The following is a 17,178-nucleotide window of genomic DNA, read 5'->3' on the forward strand; positions in this document are numbered from 1 at the left end:
CTCAGGCACCTGCTTCCTTGCCTCAGTCTCAAATGCTTAAAATGGTGGATGACTTTATAATGCTGGCCAGGGGAAGCCAAGCTACCCCTTCCAAAGGAAAAAAAAAATTTGTCCCCAGTAGTTTTATCTGAACAGGAGTCAGATGACTCTGAGGCATCTGAATATGAAGACATGCAACCCCTCTCTGCTTATGAGGATTCTGATGCAGAAGAATCCTTTCTTGAGCCTCTTCACCCGAAGACTTTTCCTTTGGGGAAACCCTACATACTTTAAGGGAACATTTCCAATGGGAATGTCAGGAATACCCTTAGGGAATTACTAGATCTTCCACAGCACAGACCTCTGGCCATTCCTCCTGTCCTGGATGTTGTGTTCATGGAATCTAGTATGACTCTTGCTCCCAGGAAACCTGACAGGTACTTTAGAGTCTCTGACTCTCACAAATTTCTTTTAAAAAGTCCTACTGCTGACCCTGAGTTTATTTCTCAAGGGCCTAAAGGAATTAAAGCAACTTCTGCTAAGTATTCCACCCCCTCAGATAGGGATTCTGGAGCATTAGACAGATGGGGTAAAAAAGTATACACCTCTGCTACTCTTGCTATTAAAGCACTAAATTGTCAGTTCCATATGCTGAAATTTCAGCAAAATACCATGAACTCCTCAAACAGAAAATATCATCTTTTCCTGCTTGTGCAGAAAATAAAGAGTTACAAGAGTTAATGCATTCTGTAAGTCAAGTGACTAAGCACACCGGACAATGTGGTTTTGATGCCCTAGAAGCATCTTGCAGGGCAACAGTCACTGGTTCTGTCCTTAGATGGCATGCTTGGCTTAAGGAACAGCCCTTGCCAGACCATGTCAAATCCAAACTATTGGACGCACCCTTGCACAAAAACAACTTATTTGGCACCAAGGCAGAGGAGGTCTTAAAAAATGGAAGAAAAAGCTAAATCTATACAGAGAGCTAAGGACTTCCTGCAGGTCCAGCCACCCATGTTCAGTAGGCATTGCCCCTCCAAGCACTGTTTCTTTCCTGCCCCCTCCAGGTCAGTTCAGCCCAGACCCTGGGGAAGCCGGCCCCCCAAACAGCAGCCCCAGGGATTGCAGAGATCTAAGCAATGGAGTTCCTTCTCTTCAAAACCTGGAAGTACTAAGCTACCCCTAAATGGTAAGAACTCATAATGACTCTCAATTTTCATCCTCTCCCTCTGCCCACCTGCACTTGCCCCTAGGAGGAAAACTCCCCTTCCACGCAAGCACCAGGGCCATCATTACCAATGACCGTTGGGTCCTCAACATAGTGTCCCAGGTATACAAATTTTATTTCCACACCCTACCAACCCCAAAAGGGTTCCTAGATCTTCTCCCAAACCAGTGGGCAGAGGCCAAACAGCAAGTCCTTTCCATGCTTTCTCTGAGGGCAAAAAACACGTTCCTGCAGAACAGATAGGCCAAAGTTTATACTCCAGACTCTTCCTGGTACCCAGAAAAGATGGCAACTGGTGCCCCATCCTCAATCTATCTATTCAATTCTAAACACCTTTCTGGTGATACCAAAATTCAAAATGCTCACCCTCCAGCAACTACTACCTATGCTCTCCAAGGATGCTGGGTTAACAACCCTAGACCTAAAAGAGGCCTACCTACACATCCCAATCAGAGAATCATGCTATGTTTCAGGCCAGGATGACTGCACTTTCAGTTCTCTGTGCTTCCCTTTGGCTTATCCACTGCTCCCAGAGTTTTCACAAAATGCCTGGCTCCCACCATTGCGTTTTGCAGGCAAAGAAATATTCAAATTTACCCATATTTAGATGACTGCCTAATTCAGGCAGTCAGGAAAAGCTGCTTAAGCACCAGGCCTGTGTAAAGGACCTACTGACCTCCTTAGGGTATACTATCAATGAAAAGAAAAACTAGTACCCACCCAAAAAATTATATTCCTGGGAGCAAGCCTGGACACAGCTTCCCAAATGGCATTCCTTACACCTGAAAAGCAAACCTACCTGACAGCATATTTCTTTCAACTAGCCACCAGACCCCAGTTATCTGCAAGGAAAATCCGGCAAGCTCTGGGGTTCATGGCTTCTTGCATTCTACTCATTCCATACGACAGACTGTATATGAGGAAACTATGATGGTACCTAATAAGCCTTTGGTGTCAACGCTGTCAAGACCTGGAAACTCTTATACCAATGATACCTTGTTTAAGGAAAGACTTTCTTTGGTGGGCAGAAGCATGCTACCACAACAAGGGACTACCCTTCTCACAACCCCACCCCACCCAGACCTTCACCACAGATGCATCAGACTATGTCTGGGGTGCACACCTGGATGACAGGTGCATACAGGGCCAATGGATCCCACATTAAATGCATCTGCACATCAACCAAAAAGAGATGTTAGCTGTCCAGCACGCACTGACAGCTTTCAGACCCATCCTCTCCCTGGGGGCTCTACTGATCAGAACAGACAACACCACTGTGATGTGTTATATCAACAAGCAGGGAGGGACTCATTCGTGCCCTCTGTGAAAGCTCATCATGACCCTTTGGCACATGGCCTCAGCCATGCAACTACACCTGTTAGCCCAATTCCTGCCAGGCTCTCTAAACTGTCTGGTAGACAACTTAAGCAGAAATCTTCTGGACCCACATGAGTGGCAGCTAGACCAAAGAACCTTCACCCTTGTAACTCAGAAATGGGGCACCCCTAAGGTCGACCTCTTTGCTTCCCACTCCAACCATCAGCTCAGGAAGTTCTGCACCAGGGAGTCTCACTGCAAGACCTGGAAAGTGGATGCTCTATCCTTCCAGTGGGTCAACCTCTCGGTCTATGCATTTCCCCCACTACTGCTCATTTCAAGGGTACTGCTCAAAATAAGGGGAAAAAAAATGAGGACAATCCTGATTGCCCCAGACGGACCATGCCAGCACTGGTGCCCACTGCTGCACAGCCTGTCACCTCTGCCACCATGGCATCTCCCTCAGATCCCAACACTCCTGACCCAGAGGGAAAGAGAATTCATGCATCCCCAATTTCAGACCTTCAGTCTGGCAGCCTGGCTTATTCCCTGACCACTGCACAAGCTGCCAATCTCAGCAAACGGGTTCTAGATGTTATACGTGAGGCCAGATGCCCTAGCACTAGAAAGTCTTTTGCTGACAAATGGAAAAGGTTTTGCACCTGGATCCAGGCTAAGGGATCCGGGATGGCACAGCCCTCCCTACCTCTCATCCTGGATTACCTTGCTGACCTACTACACAGGGGTCTATCCTTTTCTTCTATTAAAATTCATGCCTCAGCTATCTCTGCTCATTTCAGCACAGAGCCACCTCTTTTCTCACACCCTCTCATCAAACAGTACCTAAGAGGGGCTAACAACTTGAAGCCACCAAGAAGAGCATCTACCCCAGCTTGGGACCTAAACTTTTGTTGAAAAAGCTTACCCTGCCCTCTTTTGAACCAGCAGCTACAGCAGAGTTAAAGTTTCTCCCATAGATAGCCTTGCTTCTGGCCATCACTTCAGCAAGAAGAGTATCCGAGCTACAAACACTAATGGCTGTAGATTCCTTCATCATTTTCAATGCTGACAGGGTCTCCCTCAGGACTAACTCATCCTTCATACCAAAAGTGGTGTCCAGTGTGGCTCTCAACCAATCCATTCATTTGCCCACCTTTTTCCCTAACCCACAAAACAAGGAGGAAAGGATACTGCACTCTCTCGATGTGTGCAGACAGCTCAGATTCTATCTAGACAGGACTAAATCATTTAGAAATACTGATCAATTGTTAGTCAGCTTTGCTGCAGTAGCAGAGGGCAAAGCCATAGCCAAACAACCCATTTCCAAATGGATAGCATCTTGCATCCATTTCTGCTACAAGTAACACGGGAAACCAACCCTAAGGGGGTCAGGACACATTCTACTAGAGCAACCTCCACCTCTGCAGCTTTCCTCAGAGGGGTTCCCACCAGAGACATCCTGGAGGCTGCAACATGGACATCAGTTCATACCTTCACCAAGCATTACCAGCTGCCTATCTTCTCCAAATCCAAGGCAGGCTTTGCCTCCGCAGTCTTACAGGGCATCCTAGCTAGCCCCCAGTCTTCTTGACTGCCTCCACCCTTTTCTTCAGCTTTGGGAATCAACCCAAATGTGATAACTGCAACAGTGAAACACAAAGAACATAGTACAGTTGTGTACACTTACCATAAATGTAGATGTCTGAGTGTATTCACTGTTGCAGTCCTGGTTTCCCTCTCTCTCTCTCTCTCTCTCTCTCTCTCTCTCTCTCTCCTTACAAGGAATTTTTGGTATTTACTTTCTACTGGTGGTGTTCTTCCACCATGATGGTTAGGACAAGAAAAACTGATATAATGGCGTTGGCTGCCTTATTTTATACTACTGACGACCTGATGTCAGTCCTGCAGCGACGGCAACCGACACAGAAATACTAAGCCTCTGGTATTCGGGCCAACTGAGGGCTACCCTGGCAGGGATAACCCAAATGTGATGACTGCAGCAGTGAGTACACCTGAACATCTACATTTACGGTAAGTGTACACAACTGTACTTTCTAGTCCTCACCTTGTCCCTGCCGCTAAGCTCTACCCAACAGATTACCTTCCAAAAAATTATTTTCCTAGCAGTAGTAATATTTAAACAAAGGTATTTTAATGTTAGTGTTATTTTTATGCATGTGTGTGTGTGTGTGTGTGTGTGTGTGTATGTGTTTATTTGTTTGTGTGTTTGGATAACTGGTCACAAAATACCAAGGAATACCAAAACTGACAAACTCAATCAGGGATCTTTATTATGTTCCTGAAATTACATGGTTAATAGCAGTGCCTTATTTAGAATGCATTATGTTTCAAAATAAGTAGGTCTGCTAAATTGACAGAGGGAGCTATGTTTTTGTTTACTAATAAGTTATTTCATCAAAGTTTTAATTAAGGAAGAACAGCTTTCATCTCAGATTTTCCTACAATCCTGATCAGGAAAATAGAAAGGAAAGAAATGCTTACTATGATGAACTATGTGGAAGTTTGTTTAAAAAAAAACAAAAAACAAAACTGGAAGGGAGGGACATAAGGCAAAGTAAACAAATCAGGAGTCACTGCACAGGTTATCGCAATGCAGATCTGAAACTAGTCATTTTTATTGTCAGCCATCTTCTTATTGTTCTTATGAGGCTTTAGTATCTTTTTGTTCAAATAAGAAGTTAAGTCTGAATGCTTAGAACATTTGAAGTAACATGGCCTAGATTATTTTTCTGAAGCATCCATTACATCTTGTGCCTTTTCTTGGCTGCTATCTGTGATCATTTTGAAATGAAGTGTGATATTTCTCAAGTGTTAGTTTATCTTATCTGTTTGCTAGTACACAGTGGGCAACCAGTGTGGAATTAAGTGGATTGCTGAATGGAACAGCACTGTTTGATTGACCATTTATTTTTCTTAACCAGGGGTAGGTACTGATCAAATGGAGTGAATTTCCAGCACAGCCCAGGTGCTAAGCACTCCAGATTATGTCATAATTGCAGTAAATACCAAAAGATGGTAACGATGTGGACATCCTACAGAAGGAGCTCACTGAGACAGATGCCTGGTTTCAAAGCCATGGCCTCAAGCTCAATGCCAAAAAGTGCATTGTCATCCCTTTTGGTAAAAACTCTGGACCCATGAACTACCACATAGGCGGTAGTCTACTTAACACCAAAAGTGTGATAAGAGACCTTAGGACACAGGTGCACAGTAGTCTCTCCTTTGATAATCACATCACCACATTAGTCAGGAAATCCTTCTACGTGGCACACTTCATCACAAAAGGTTTCTCATCCAGGAAAAAAGAGATCATTGTTCCCCTCTATTCATCACTCATTAGACCCATTATAGAGTACAATGCCCTTTTTGGTATGTACCTCACAAGACATCTACAACAACTAGAAAGGCCACAGAAATACCTCACAAAGAGGATTACCAGCCTGAAACAGATACCCTACACAGACCGTCTCAAAAAACTCCAGCTTTACTCTGTCGCATATCGCCTACTCAGAGGTGATCTCTGCCTAACATAAAAAGCTGTCAAACCCAAAGCTGTTGGACATGCTCCACGTAAAGAAATCCCAATCCCTCCGAGCTACACGTTCTAGGGACCTAAACCTTGTCACCACAATAAACAGAACATGCTGGAGGGATAGATTCCTGTCCCAGAGACTTCCCATACTCTGGAACAAACTACCTATCTATATCAAACAAAGCTTCTCATTAGCAAAATTAGAAAAATCTTGATGACTGGATGGGAGATAGGAAATTCACCCCGGGGATCACTTCTGTGGCTCTGCTTGACAGGGGCACAGGAAAATAATTTTCTTGGGTGGCAAAAGCCAGGGTACCATTTGGCTAGGCTTATATAGGCCCTACAGCCAATAGCTAGTACCTACCTACCTATGAATCTATGAACCTATAAGAGCACACACTGCATAGTACATAAAACAATTGCATACAATACAGAACTCTGTAATACTTTTTATGTTGAACAGAGGTATTTAAAAGTGATTTTATACATTGTTGATGACAGTGCTTAAAAAAGGTGTGTGATATTTGCAACATTTGATAAGTCTTTGTTAAGACTTCAAATCTGAATGCCATCAAAGTGGTAAGTAAATTGTAACAGAGGAATAAGTGAAGCAAGAGCCTATGTAATTGTCAGGCAGATGTTATATTAATTGGGTTCAGAATTCTTTATCATCTGACAACAAAGAGTGTATTGACATGAGATACATGTTTTTTGTTCTACTATTGTGAAGGAGCAGCCATTGGAGTGGAGTTTGTTTTAAGGTCATCTGAGTAAAATAGCTTCAGTGGGTTGTGATCTTAGACTGCAGTTGCTGGGGTAGAATGACAGTTTGCTAGCTTGTCTGGATGCAGGACTCAGTTTTAACAGTATTTTTCCCTCTGTTAAGCCATGGTAACAAAGCTACATATTGCATTTGCAGCAAAAAGAACTGAGTTTATATTCTTTGGGAAAGCAAAGGCAATAAAAGAAAGATTGAATTCTAGTTGAATTAGTGAAGTCCTCTTCCCAGTGGCATTTGTGCTGTCTAGAGTGATGAACAGGGACATGTTCCAGCCCCAGAAGAAAAGATTCTTACATTTTGCTTTGGTTAGTGCAAATATGAAGGAATGATGTAGGTATGTATTGAGGTATTTTATTTTTGTCAATATTAAACACTGTGTTTCCCTTTATGATCATTGAAGGAAGGTATCTTAGTTGAAGGTGGCAACTCTGTCAGTCAGATGGAACAGGTGTCCAGCCTACACCACTTGTACTCTGAATTCAAGTAACAATCCAAGCACTGCAGGACTGTCAAAAGAAGGAAGAAAGGCTGAGCAGCCCATTCTACTGCCTTACAGGCAGGATTTGGAACTTTTACCAAATATTCAAAGGAGGAGTAGCAATACCAATCCGGGAAAAAGGCTCTCATTGGGAAGGTTCTGCTGAGAGGAATGCCGCATACGTTAGTCTTAACTTCTGCATTCAAGCACAGTCAAGTTAGAATAGTATAGAAATAATTCCTGTGCCATTAGGAGTTCAAGTGCCTCTTATTCACCTGCAGTGCAACACTTGCTCCACCATAAGTTGGCTTCCCATAAGAAACTTTGATATGGTTAAAAGTCTACAATAGCAATAGATGAAAGTGACTGGATAAGCCTGAAGCAAACTGAGGTACAGCAGGAATAAATCCACCATCCATAGCAGGATGTTGACTACTTAACTAGAAAACACATGAGAGTTAGGTGCTGTTCAACAGCAGGCAGGTCTGTGTGTGTGTGTGTGTGTGTGTGTGTGTGTGTGTGTGTGTGTGTGTGTGTGTGTGTGTGTGTGTGTGTGTGTGTGTGTGTGTGTGTGTGTCTGTCTGTGTGTCTGTGTGAGATAACAAGCATACTCGTTTTGGGTTCCCACATTGTTATATGCTACTTTTATTAAACAATTTGTTTTTACTTGTTACTGGGACGTTAATGTGAGTTATCAAGGTTAAATGCTTTTATGTTCCATGGGCACATTAGTTGTTTTGTAGTTCATGCACTAAATTTGTTTAATAATCTGCAAGCTGTCTCCTCCTCTCTTAATTTGACTCTATTTCCCTTGCAGCTTTTTTATGTTCTTGCAGAACGACAGGGTCATCAGCTAATTACTGGTATGAGTGCTTATCTCATGCAGTGTTTATGATAACAAAAGCTCGTGTACATGTACACTTATTGCTGTTCCAGCTGCCTACCTTCTTTTATAGATAGCAAACCATGTGTGATCTACACATTCCTACTGTAAATCAAGCAAACCAGACCCCTAACGTCTATCACAATCCTCCTGTTCTTCACACATCACCATGCTCCTTACCATTAGTGCATACACTTAAATAATAAGAGAACACCCCCTCACTCTCCCTTAGGCATTGTGTTCAGCACTACATTACAGTTACAGCACTCACCCTCACCTTCTCTTCCCTAACAATACTAGCACATCACACTTCACCTTCTACTCCTAATATGTCATTATTAATGGGTATCTACTCAATCCCTTCACAGATGTAAACAAAACATAAATAAATAAATACCTACATACATACGTATAACTTTCTAATGCACCAAAAGAGAATCCCCAAAAAGGCCCCTAAACAAAATTTTATTTTTAAAAAACCCCGGAGAATTTTTAAAAAATTTAAAAATAAAATTTTAGTTTACCATAAGTTTTGTTACTTATTTAACAAAGGGATTTTTTGCCTCCTTTTTAAAAATTTTAAACCCCCAATCTTTTTTTTTTTAAAATTTTTAAAAATTAACATGAAGATAAACTTTTGTTTAAAAAGTCATTAAAATTAAACTTAAAAATAATTATCTAAAAAAATTTCTGATTTTCCATTCTTTAGAGTTTTTGTTAGGCAAATTTTGGGTGTATTTTTCTTTCCCAAAATTTAAAAATTTTAAAGCGATTCTAAAATTTTTTTTTCAAGAAAACATTTTTTTTGGTTGGTTCAAAACTATTCCACAAGACACGTATTCATGATTTTTCATTTTGTATTAAAGGGACTGAGGCCCCCAGCTAAAAAAATTTGGGTTCCAAATTTTGGTTTTTCCAAAAGATTTTTTTCCCAGGAACCTCCCCCTTCCTTTAAAAAACCAATTGGTGCCTTTATTTTTTTCAGAAAAGGGGTTTCCCTTTTAAAATTGGCCCCCTAAAAATTTTTCTCCACAACTTTTTTTTTGGGCGAAAAAAATTTTTTGGTCCCCTTTCCAAAATTTGGTTTTGGCCCCCGATGATTTTTTTCCCAATGTGAAAAAAATTGTAAATAGCCCCTTTTCGGGGCCCTTTTTTAAAAACGGGGAAAATTTAAAAAAAAAATTTTTTTTTTTTAAAAAAGAATTTTCCTTTAAGAAAAAAAAATCCTATTGCTATTAAAGATGTTGCTAAAGTTGGTAGCCCCAACATTTTTTGTTTGTTGCAAAAACCAATCATATCCATAGACCCCTAAATTTTTTTTTTTTTTTAAAAGGGGGTTTGGGGAAAAAAACTATTAAAAGGTTTTTTATTTGTTTTTTGTTTAACATCCAAAAAACAAAAACTTTTCCTTTAAAAGGGGTTAAAATTTTGCTTTTTCTTTAAAAAATGTTTCCCCTTTCTTCCTTTTAAAAATTTCCTGGCGGGATACCCTAAAAAATTTTTTAAAAATTTTTTTTCCCAAGAAAATTTTGGGGAAAATCCCCAAGGGGTTTTTTAAGTTTTTTTTTAAAAAACTCCGGGTTTAAAAAATGGTTTATTGTAATTGGAAAACCCAATTTTCCCAAACCTTTTTTCCCAATTTTTTATTTTAAAAAATTTTTTTTTATAATTTTTCAGGTTTTTTTGGGGAAATTTTTAAAAATATTTATTTCCCAAAAAAACCCGCCTAACGGGGAAGGGGTTTTTTTTTTTCCAAAGAAGGCTGGGGGAAAATTTTAAAAAACCCTTCCTAAAAAAATAAATTTAAAATTTTTATATTATGGAAATTTCGAATTTTTGTTTTTTAAAATTTTGCTTTTTTCCCCCTTTTTTTAAACACAAAAATTAAAAAAAACCCCTTTTTTAAAAATTTAAAGGGGGTTTTCCCCTATTCAAAGCCCCAATTTTTCCAAAAGCACATTTAAACCAAAAGACACCATTTTAAAACATTGCCTTTTCCAAAATTTTTTCAAAAAAGGGAAAGAACCGGGCTGGATTGTTGGGTTTTGAAAAAGGCCCAGGAAAAAAATTTCAGAGATAAAATATTCTTTCCCCCGTTTTTTAAGAAGGGATTTGGTTTTTAATTTTTCCCAAGGAAAAATTCACCCTTTTTCCTGAAAACCAGGAAGTTTTTACTTTGGGTTTTTAAAGCAAACCCCCCAAAATTTTTTTAAATTGCCCACCCATTTTTTGGGAAAAAATTTAAATTGAAATTTTTGGAGAAAAAAAAAATTGTTGATTTGGTCAAGAAAAATTTGAACCCCATTTTTTTTAACAGAGTTTTTAATGGGGGCTCCCAAAATAAAATTTTTCCCTCGATAAACAAATTATTTTTTTAAAATTTTTATGATGTAAAAATTTCTTTGGGGGTCCCACCTTTTGTTAAGGATCTTTTAAAAAAATAACCCTTGAAAAAGAAAATAAGCCTTTAATTTTAAAACAGCCGGGAAAATTTTTTTTAAAATAAATTTTTATTTAAAATGAAAAACTTTAAAATTAATAAACTGTTCTTTTATTAATGGGGTTTTTTTGTTAAAAATGTTATAAAAACAGTGAATGATAAACTAAAAATATTTGTGTATATTTTAAATTGTTACCAAAAATATTTCCACAATTTGGAACATTATTTCCACATTTAAACATTAAAATACTGATTAGTTTTGCCCATAGAATTCCTGTACAATAATCATAAAATAATACAATTTTACATTAGTGCATTCTGTTAGGGAATAATTGATGTTGGGTCCATTTCATATCCAAATGTGAGAGACCTTCCCTATATGTGTTATCTGTTATCGATAACCATTTTAATACACATTTTATTGATAGGTTGTCATTGATGCCAGGTAATAAATGTGCTCTAGTTCGATACCTGCCACATCAATTCATCTATCTCTAACCTAATTTGCCAGGGGCCACCCATTGGATCTGGCATTCTTTGTTGGAGTATAACAAAGTTGAAGGAATGCCCTGTATTGCTAATAATATGCTTAGCTAGGGCATTGTTCACATCCCTTCTGCTAATAGCATAAATGTGTTCGTGTATTCTGGTCTTGAATCTACGCTCTGTCTTGCCAATGTAGAAAGCTTCACATTGGCTACACAGAGCAGCATATACCACAGATTTTGATTCACAGTTGTAATGCTTGCTTATTTTATATGTCCTATCTTTAATGTTGAACTGAGTGCCCACTCTAATAAATTTGCATTCTGCACAGGCACCACATTTGTACATTCCTTTGGGGCACTGAGAAATGAATAACAAAACTTTCGGGGAAGAAGAATTGGCACTAATTCCGGTTAGTCTGCCAACTAGAGATAGAAGTAAGGACACTAATTATAATGTGTCTTTTTTACACACTTTCTCGCTAGATTTTCAAAAAATTAGGGAGATCCTGTATAAGAATTGGGACGTAATTAATCATGACAGTACTTTGTCTACAGCATTAGGTGAAAAACCCAACATAACATACAGGAGAGGCCAAAACCTTAAAGCTATTTTGGAAAGGGCACCAAAAGTTCATTTCTCAGCGCCCCAAAGGAATGTACAAATGTGGTGCCTGTGCAGAATGCAAATTTATTAGAGTGGGCACTCAGTTCAACATTAAAGATAGGACATATAAAATAAGCAAGCATTACAACTGTGAATCAAAATCTGTATATGTTGCTCTGTGTAGCCAATGTGAAGCTTTCTACATTGGCAAGACAGAGCGTAGATTCAAGACCAGAATACACGAACACATTTATGCTATTAGCAGAAGGGATGTGAACAATGCCCTAGCTAAGCATATTATTAGCAATACAGGGCATTCCTTCAACTTTGTTATACTCCAACAAAGAATGCCAGATCCAATGGGTGGCCCCTGGCAAATTAGGTTAGAGATAGATGAATTGATGTGGCAGGTACGAACTAGAGCACATTTATTACCTGGCATCAATGACAACCTATCAATAAAATGTGTATTAAAATGGTTATCGGATAACAGTTAACACATATAGGAAGGTCTCTCACATTTGGATATGAAATGGACCCAACATCAATTATTCCCTAACAGAATGCACTAATGTAAAATTGTATTATTTTATGATTATTGTACAGGAATTCTGCGGGCAAAACTAATCAGTATTTTTAATGTTTAAATGTGGAAATAATGTTCCAAATTGTGGAAATATTTTTGGTAACAATTTAAAATATACACAAATATTTTTTAGTTTATCATTCACTGTTTTTATAACATTTTAACACATCACATAAGTATGAAGCAAGTTGTATGATTAAATAACCCAGTAATTATAGAGTTTAACATCTGTGTAAATATTTTGATGAATGGAGTTACTTGCAACAAAGTATCACTTGCTGTTCCGTTGCAATGCCTATAGAGGCACTCTATTTTTACCTTTATTCAAGGCTTATGTTTGCAATGGATCATACTACTTTAAGGTAACCTTAGTTACAACTAATTACTAAATGCACTTTATTTCAATTGGTTCTATACATATATTTTAAGAAATGTCATTTCCTGTTCTGCTGTTTGTCTGAGGAAGGCTAAATATTTGATTTAAAAGCTAACATTAATTTGGAGTCATTAAACGTCTGTTTATTTTACGAAGTAGTCTCTCATAGTGTTCTTGTTCGTTGTTACGCTCTTTTGGTTCAACAGTTTTTTCGTTTGTGGTTTGGTGTTTGATATGGCGAGCGGAACCGGAGATACTTCCACGGCTTTAGGAACGCAGCAGAGTAGTCCTGAAAGGGTTGTGAACAGTTCCAGCAATAATTTGACCACTCTTGTGGAACTGCTTTTGGGCAGGGTTGATGCCCTAACACAAAAAGTTGACGCCATTACTGCGGCAGCTTCTAACCAGGATAATAGATCTTCTGGTTTGATTTCATCGCAGCAGAGTGACAACGATGATTTTTTCATTCCTAATGGGCAGCAATCACCCATTACAGCAACATCATCTACTATACTTACATCAACGGAACGGGTTATACAGACTTCGAATGAACAGCCCTGTCCTGTGATTACGCTATCTGGGGTACCAAATCCAGGTAACAATAATGCTAACTTTAATAATAACATTATCAATCAAAAGAACTGTAACCAGCAAGGAATACCAACAATGGCTGATTTTTTAATGAACAATAATTTTTTCAGCCAAGGGTTCAGTCAGCGTAATGAACCTAATGTAAACCACATGACTGACACAAATGTATTAGGGGATAAAATTGATGAATTTGACAACAAGTTATACAAATATAAAAAACTGCAATTGGAAGTCGATATCTTACAGAATGTGTTAAACACAAGGTTGTCCCAAAAGGACTAAGACAATGGCGTTTTCCATCTGGGCTGGTGGAAAATTCTCTTTTCACCAAGAGCTGTTGGCATTGTTTGATCGACAAGGGATCGAATTCCTACAGGCTCTCATTGCTTTTTATTCTAAAGATATTGCGGTTCTTGCAGCTGATTTGGATGCCCTTGAAAATACATTACTTCCAGTGATGATTTCTTTTTAAGTACGACTATTGTCGTATCTTTTCTAGCATTGAGGCTAGTATCGAGAAATTACTATTTACTAAAAAGAAAAACGTAAGTCGAGATTTGACGGACTATGCGTATAAAACCGCTTATCCCAGGCCTCAAAATAAAACGCAGGTTATTCAAGGAAGTGCCCAATCAAACTGGACAAAATACGAATGTTATCCCAGTAGATAACACCAATAATGACAATAACCAAGAAGGTTTTACAACTCAACGGCAGGGCTATAGAAGGAGCCCAAGGCTGAATAATAACAACAGTACCAACGTTAATAACACCAATCAGCCAAACACCTCAGCAAATGGACTGAGGGATAACATTCAACCACAGGGCCAGTCTATGGTAGATTTTGACCAACAGGACAACCAGGATTTTCATCAGGCCAACAACAGCCGAGCAACCAACCGTACGTGGGCCCAGACAGGGAACAATACGAGGAACAAGAAAAGAGGGGGGAGGAGGAGATGATCCAGGTTCCTTTGGTTTGGAACCAAACATCCTGAAAAGTAGTAACAATGACTTTACAGTGTATAACTATACACTTATTGAAATCCATCAGGATATTGTCAACTTCTTTGCAAAAGATCTATCGTTTGTTCCGGCGCAACATATGGACATAGGGAAAACACTGGTGGACCTAAAAGTTTTTGTTAGAAAACTTAACTTACATTCATTGTTAGTAACAACACAGAGTTACTGAACCCCTTAGGGTATCTAGTACATATAATCCACCCTCCATCCGAGCTTATTAGTGTTTGAGAAAATGTGTGAAACAGATTTGTGGGCAATTAAAAATCGGATTATGTATAGTAACCAAAAGATCTTAACAATATGACCACACTGGAATGGGATTTTCTCCATTTATTAAGGGATTGTAGGATCCGTGTCATGAAACCGGATAAAGGGGTGGGTGGTTTTAATGGACCACTTTAAATATGTGGAATACATGAAGAAGCACTTGGATACACCAGCTTATAAGGAAGTATCTCTGAATGAGATACATGGAGCCTACAGGAAGATTAATAACATACTATATGATTTACTTATGGAAGGTTTTATTATTCCAGAAACGTATAGATATTTGCAGATGCCATCCCCCAGAATCTCAGCCTTCTTTGGAACACCAAAATTACATAAACAGCTTTACTCACCTCCGTTCAGGCCTATTGTTGATGGCAGGGGTTCGGCCACTTACGCATGTGCAAGACTAGTTGATAGTATTATTAAACCTTTACTAGCACAGGAGGCACATATCTGTAAGGACTCTTGGTCCTTTCTGAAAAACATTGGCGAAATTGAATATACCCCGGACATAGTTTTCCTTACAATAGATATAAAAGATCTGTATACAGTTATACCACAGGATATAGGCCTTAATTGGGTGAGAGAATTTATGGTTGCCAAGAATGTTGACAATAACACCATTTATTTGACTGAAACACTATTGGAGATGGTTTTGGTAAATAACTTTTTCTTTTTTGAAAACAATTTTTACCTTCAAACCTCCGGAGTAGCAATGGGGTCGCCATGTGGGGGTATACTCGCCAATGCAGCACTGCCACATTGGGAAAAAGAACTTCTATATAAGGATGAGGTTTTAAACAGTATGTCTCCTGGTATACCAGATACCAGGATGACATTTTCTGTTTATGGAAAGGCAATAGTGAGGACATTCCTAACTTTATAGAACGAATGACCAACATGACAAACTTTTACAGTTCACTTTAACACACAGGAAAGTGAGATCAGTTATTTAGACATTCTTCTTACAAAGGATGTTAATAACAAAAGACTGAAAAGTAACATATATAGAAAATCCACATATTCTAATAGTTTTTTGCATTTCTCCAGTAGCCATCCTACTACCAAAAAGATCGGTTGTAAAGGTCAGTTAGTGAGGGCCATATGGTTACTGATGATCTGGATTTCCAACATGAATGCAACAAACTAAAAAATATGTTCTTGGCAAGAGGCTATCCACTTACTTTGATTGACAACATCATAGAGGAAGTAGTAAATAAACGAAGTCAGGCCATTTTATTCCCCTTCTTAATAACAAAACTTTGGGAAGAAGAATTGGCACTAATTCCGTTAGTCTGCCAACTAGAGATAGAAGTAAGGACACTAATTATAATGTGTCTTTTTACACACTTAGCTAGATTTTCAAAAATTAGGAGATCCTGTATAAGAATTGGGACGTAATTAATCATGACAGTACTTTGTCTACAGCATTAGGTGAAAAACCCAACATAACATACAGGAGAGGCCAAAACCTTAAAGCTATTTTGGAAAGGGCACCAAAAAAGTTCATTTCTCAGCGCCCAAAGGAATGTACAAATGTGGTGCCTGTGCAGAATGCAAATTTATTAGAGTGGGCACTCAGTTCAACATTAAAGATAGGACATATAAAATAAGCAAGCATTACAACTGTGAATCAAAATCTGTGGTATATGCTGCTCTGTGTAGCCAATGTGAAGCTTTCTACATTGGCAAGACAGAGCGAGATTCAAGACCAGAATACACGAACACATTTATGCTATTAGCAGAAGGGATGTGAACAATGCCCTAGCTAAGCATATTATTAGCAATACAGGGCATTCCTTCAACTTTGTTATACTCCAACAAAGAATGCCAGATCCAATGGGTGGCCCCTGGCAAATTAGGTTAGAGATAGATGAATTGATGTGGCAGGTGCGAACTAGAGCACATTTATTACCTGGCATCAATGACAACCTATCAATAAAATGTGTATTAAAATGGTTATCGTATAACAGATAACACATATAGGGAAGGTCTCTCACATTTGGATATGAAATGGACCCAACATCAATTATTCCCTAACAGAATGCACTAATGTAAAATTGTATTATTTTATGATTATTGTACAGGAATTCTGGGCAAAACTAATCAGTATTTTTAATGTTTAAATGTGGAAATAATGTTCCAAATTGTGGAAATATTTTTGGTAACAATTTAAAATATACACAAATATTTTTAGTTTATCATTCACTGTTTTTATAACATTTTTAACACATCACATAAGTATGAAGCAAGTTGTATGATTAAATAACCCAGTAATTATAGAGTTTAACATCTGTGTAAATATTTTGATGAATGGAGTTACTTGCAACAAAGTATCACTTGCTGTTCCGTTGCAATGCCTATAGAGGCACTCTATTTTTACCTTTATTCAAGGCTTATGTTTGCAATGGATCATACTACTTTAAGGTAACCTTAGTTACAACTAATTACTAAATGCACTTTATTTCAATTGGTTCTATACATATATTTTAAGAAATGTCATTTCCTGTTCTGCTGTTTGTCTGAGGAAGGCTAAATATTTGATTTAGCCGAAAGCGCTAACATTAATTTGGAG

The 17,178-nt window shown here is 38.4% G+C and overlaps 1 protein-coding gene across 1 annotated transcript in view; it reads left to right on the forward strand.

Moving 5' to 3' along the window:
- QRFPR (pyroglutamylated RFamide peptide receptor) overlaps positions 1 to 17,178 on the forward strand; it is a 527,635-nt gene that overhangs the window by 297,780 nt on the left and 212,677 nt on the right. The gene's annotated exons all lie outside the window — the stretch shown is intronic.

Source organism: Protopterus annectens, chromosome 2.part0, assembly GCF_019279795.1.
Source record: "Protopterus annectens isolate FY-2018-M chromosome 2.part0, PAN1.0, whole genome shotgun sequence".
Lineage (NCBI taxonomy): Eukaryota > Metazoa > Chordata > Ceratodontiformes > Protopteridae > Protopterus > Protopterus annectens.